At 39.7% G+C, this 5629-nt stretch overlaps 1 non-coding gene across 1 annotated transcript; it reads right to left on the minus strand.

Moving 5' to 3' along the window:
* Positions 1 to 4222: 4222 nt before the first annotated feature.
* On the minus strand, positions 4223 to 4295 carry Trnaf-gaa (transfer RNA phenylalanine (anticodon GAA)). Its single transcript has one exon. It is a non-coding gene; the product is annotated as a tRNA-Phe (tRNA).
* Positions 4296 to 5629: the final 1334 nt, after the last annotated feature.

The raw sequence follows: 5629 nt of genomic DNA on the forward strand, positions 1-5629 counted from the left end.
ATTTACTAAGTCAAAGGAAGGGCTTCGTGCCGTTTCGTAAGGTAAGTGTCTTCGTTTTACAGGAGCACCATACTACGCATTTACACTGATACAGGGAACATCCTGTGTTGGCACTTAGGTATTAATTCAGGTTGTAGTCTGTGCCCTGTTCGACTCAGATTCAAGGTTTCTGTGCAAGGCAGTTCCGTTTCCACACTTAAACCACAAATCACAGTTTATGGAGTTTTTAAATAAGTTTCAAATAAATTATTCCTGACATCTCTATTTCGGAATTTAACAAGTACGTGCTGTATCTGGATTCCTATACTTTCGGAGATCTACAGGGTCAGTGTTTAAATACAATAAACAACGTGCCTGTGTTAGTGTATGACACTTTTATGTGTCTAGTGACAGTTCAGCACATTTTGTGAGAACCAGTAAGTTAATTTCAACCAATTTATTTAATTTATCTCTCTGTTTTCACTGACAAAAATTTATAATTGTTTGACATCACTTTCTCATTTTTTATCTGGTTATTATCTGGAACAACCATAAAATGGTTAATGAATTTCATCTACACGCCAATGATTATGTTGATACTGTAAATTATTTTTTGCAGAATATGATTGTATTGTGTGTGTATTGTGTATTGAACCGGGGACCTAGAAACGACGGAGAGGCTTCATCCCGCCGTAGCCCTCAGTGGTTCACAACCCCACAACAGGCCACAGCAGTCCACCCACCTCACCGCCGCCCCACACCGAACCCAGGGTTATTGTGCGGTTCGGCCCCCAGTGGACCCCCCTACGGGAACATCTCATACCAGACGAGTGTAATCCCAAATGTTTGCGTGGTAGAGAAACTATGGAGTACGCGTAGGTGCAGACAGTGTTTGCGCAGCAATCGCCGACCTAGAGTAGGTAAGGCGGAATGAGGGGACCACCCCGCATTCGCCGAGGTAAATGGAAAACTGCCTTGAAAACCATCCACAGGCCGGCCGGCACAGCGGACCTCGAAACCAATTCGCCGAGCGGATTCGTGCCGGGTACCGGAATGCCTTTCCGTTCGGGAAGCAGCGCGTTAGACCGCGCGGCTAGCCAAAGATTGACCGTAATGTTCAAACATTCAAGCGATAGATGCAATCAGGTAAAACGTTCAGAATGCTTACGTAGTATCTTCTTATAAATGAAGGCAATGTTTTGGAAAATAATGCAAATAATGTGAAAGAGACAGCAGTTTTACCAAGCTTTATGTGTTACCGCAGAGCAGGTCGTTCAAATGGAGGAAGTACTGTGTTCCGTGGTCAGCAATAGTTTCCACAGTATAAGCCAAACTTGATTCTAATAAATAACTTGATTTTGCTAAACATGGTTCAAAATCAGCCAAAGAATTCTGCGTCTCAGTTACATCTTGCAATACCGTCGGTACTTACTCACTGATTAAGGGATTCAGAACATACTTACGGGACACCAGTAGTGAAAATGATCCCCTCTGAAGTGTAATAACGTTATGCTGTGTCGAAATTGTGAACTACAGCATATCACTATTTCTGAAGTGGAAATATGTAAAGAAATCAAAATATTTGTGTGAACTGCTTCAAATCTGCGATCTATATAAATCATTTTCCCATTAATTTTTATTTTCTCCCTGTTATAAACAAAATTCGAAGTTCACGAATTAAAAATTCTTACATTTCGTCACAAATGTTTTTGCTATCTATGCCACGTATTTATATAGCGAAGTAAGAAATTTATGACGCTGTAAGTACGTAAGCCGTCGGACACATGGTCTCAAGAATACCACGATACATTACGAACTTATTTTGTTGTATGTGAGTTAATTTATGAGCATATATTACGTAAGCTGACAGTTTTTACGTTGCTGTTGTGAATGTCACAGCTCTTCAAGGTGAACACTGATGCTGCTTGTTATTCTTATTTAATTCGCTTACATGTTTTTCACTCCACGTGGAAGTAGACATCTATTATAATCTGGTGCGGTGTAAGAAGAAGCCTTGAAAGGCCAATCAGAAAAATGTTCCTTTGTTCCACATTCGCTTTATAGCAGTGCGGAAGTCCTTAAGTGAGATCAGCGGGTGCGAATGCGACCTTTAGCCCACGCAGAGTGAATAACATCACGCAATATGACGAGTGAGAGTAAGCAGACACAACGTTAGTAATACGTTTCTTGTGTACGATACAATGGAGGAGACAGAGTAAAGCGTGTCAAGATAAGAAACGAATGTTTTGGCATCTTCTCTAATGTAGCTTCCGTGTCCTTATTTCATTTTACATTATTTCAGGAAGACAATAATGTGAACAGCTCATAATTAAAAAAAGAGACTTTTCTTCTCATTAGTTGTGTAGTTCACATCCCAGAATTACTCGTTTGGATGAAGAGATTAAGAAAATTATTTATAGGTAAGTGCTTCAAATCTTCTTTCGCTCACGTCTATCAAACCATCATCACTGCTGTTAACAGTTTTGTTGGAATGCCTCTTACATTTCCATGTATGTTTCCCGATAGATCTCACTCTGCAGTAACTCATGTGGTGTAAGACACTATACGTTGCGAGGAAAACAGACGACCACAGATTTGCAACGAACGGTCTACTTGATAAAACGAATATAAGAGGAACATCGGTATGGCTGGTTCAAATGGCTCTGAGCACTATGGGACTCAACTGCTGAGGTCATTAGTCCCCTAGAACTTAGAACTAGTTAAACCTAACTAACCTAAGGACATCACAAACATCCATGCCCGAGGCAGGATTCGAACCTGCGACCGTAGCGGTCCTTCGGTTCCAGACTGCAGCGCCTTTAACCGCACGGCCACTTCGGCCGGCGAAACATCTGTATGACTGACACACCACAGACAACGATTCTGTATGAAAACAAAGTCTGTAACAATATAGGAAAAATAAAACAATTAATTGTAATAGAATTTATTGAGGCGTTATTTCTGTAATTGTTTTTTAGCGGATATACAGTAAAAAAATGGCTCTGAGCACTACGGGACTTAACTTATAAGGTCATCAGTCCCCTAGAACTTAGAACTGCTTAAACCTAACTAACCTAAGGACATCAAACACATCCATCCCCGAGGCAGGATTCGAACCTGCGACCATAGCGGTCGCGCGGTTCCAGACTGTAGCGCCTAGAACCGCTCGGCCACCTCGGCCGGCTACAGTAAAAAGAAAGCAATAAAATAGTTTTTGTTTGTTGTGTTCCAAAGCTCTGATAAATTATGGAAATTTATTTACTTAATCGTATGGCGATTTTATACAATGTGCAGTTGATATAAGGCAAATGATTTTATACAATATATATATGATATGAGACAAGATTAAACCTTAACGTCCGTGTTTTTCAACCAGTTAATTGAGCTGGGTGTGAGAGTGAACAAGTCATCGGGAATTCCAGGGGATGAATGAAGTGGACAGCGTTGGACTAAATGTTCAATTATCTGATCTTCTTGATTACATTCACACATTGGTGAACTGATCCAGCCCCATTTGTACCTGAAGTAGCTACAGCAACCATGTCCAGTCCTTAACCTGTTGAGACGGCACCAAAATTTCCTCGGTAGGTCAAAACCTTTTGGCTTCTTTGTGTGATCAAGGTGAAGGGCTCTTGTTCCCAATGTTTTTGTTGACCATTCATGCTTCCAGCTTTCATTTAGATCAAAACCATTATGGAAATGACATTTTGTAACATGCGACGTTTTGTAACATTTGAAGCTGCTGATTATTTAATTTTTAATTGTACGACCAGTTTCAGTCAGAGGTCATTTTGCAGTATAGTTCTGTTAATAATATATCTCATAAAACAGTTGTCAAAATACGACATTTATGCGAAGATAGATGCACGGAGTGTCCAGTATACAACTATACAACACGACGTAATAAACTAGTTGTATAATGAACATCCATGCATAAATGTCGCGTTTTGACAATTGTTTTATGAGAGATATTATGTGCTGTTATCAAAAACTGTACTGCTAAATGGTCACTAACTGAAACCTGTCGTACAAATAGAAATAAATTATTCAACTGCTTCACGTGGTACAGTATGTCATTTATATGAGAAACACGTCAGTTGTACAGTGTGCAAACTTTTATGCGATACAAAACAAAACGTACTAACGAGCAACATTCTTTCTCCAAGTTAAACGTGCGCTGCACTAACTGTATCTCTTACGAATGTAACGTCGATGTACATTACGCACTGAGTATAAAAACAAGTGCCGAAACCCGGGATCGAACCAGGGACCTTTAGATCTTCAGTCTAACGCTCTCCCAACTGAGCTATTTCGGCTGCGAGCAAAGAACGTTTCGCAGCCGTGACTCACCGTTATGCGGGAGTAGACGCGTTGGTATCTCCGCAACGCAACTTCTGGTTTTGTTTTAGACTGGATGTCTCTTCTTTTCGCACATAAGAGAAAGTGTTTCCAGCGTGAAAATTAGGAGAGACTTAAGTGAATTAATTGAAAAACGTGAATGTTCTGAACGCAGTTGTCGAGGAGCTAATAATAATGGTTCTGGACAGTTTTTGGAGATAAAAAAGGAGACTGGAGTACTCTCTCCGTAATCAACTAACGAAATTTAATTGTCGTTTTATAATGAATAAAATAAAGCCGTTACTTCTAAGGAGAAAAACTATGTCTTGACAGGAACACAAGATGCTGTTATTTAATTGACGAAAGCAAATAGAGTACACTAAGATAAGATAACGCCACTTTTCGATATGGATTATTCTCTGTGCCGTATCTTCCCCTATCTTGCACATCGTTTACTTTGTCACCACTTATGATAGCCGAGTTAGTAACACGGACCGTTTTAAATAACCTCCAGTTTCTCATCTATGATGGGCTGAACACACACTTTAATATACATGTTGTTATTCACTATATCAATTCAAAGTCCTTTTTCAATTCAATATGATGTGTACACCACCCTCCAGACCAAAGACTGAGGCTGAACGGCTAAAACGTTCCAGGAAACATTTTGGTGCACTAGGTTCCTGTAAATGAAATAATGGTTACCATTTGGTGCATAATTAAATTTGCATCACAAGTGACATTTGATAATTTGTGACATTGTTACACATTTTCGGCTTTGTTTTATAACAGACTTAATAATAGTGCCCACTAAATAATACCCATGGACGTCAGTCATCAGCACCAAATTATTGGGGGAAACGATAGATAGCCTGTACATCACAAGAGGGTCTACACGGGACATCCCCTTGCAGAAACTTCAAAAAATCAGAATCGAAAACCACTTTTTGGAACATTCGGTTGCCTCAGACCATGTATTTCAATGACACTTAAAACGCCTAAATCAGCTCTATTTAAGCTTGGATCAAAACGTATTATACGACTGTCAGTTCATTCTGTCTTGAGACGAAAGGATATTTTTTCAAAATTTCTTTGATGTGGTACCGCCGGTGTAGCCATCTAATAGGACATTAAGGCTTGGTCTGAGCAATATGACTTACAGATCATTTAGCCGCATCTTCAAAAATACACATAAACTAGTCTTTTGCTTTGGGTCTGAAAAAAGTATTCCCAACTGGTGAGCAGATCCCATAGAGTTTTTGACGGTTCTTAAAATTTCGCAGCTTGCTTTAATAACCAAATGACAGCAATA

Source organism: Schistocerca cancellata, chromosome 1 (genome assembly GCF_023864275.1).
Source record: "Schistocerca cancellata isolate TAMUIC-IGC-003103 chromosome 1, iqSchCanc2.1, whole genome shotgun sequence".
Taxonomy (NCBI): domain Eukaryota; kingdom Metazoa; phylum Arthropoda; class Insecta; order Orthoptera; family Acrididae; genus Schistocerca; species Schistocerca cancellata.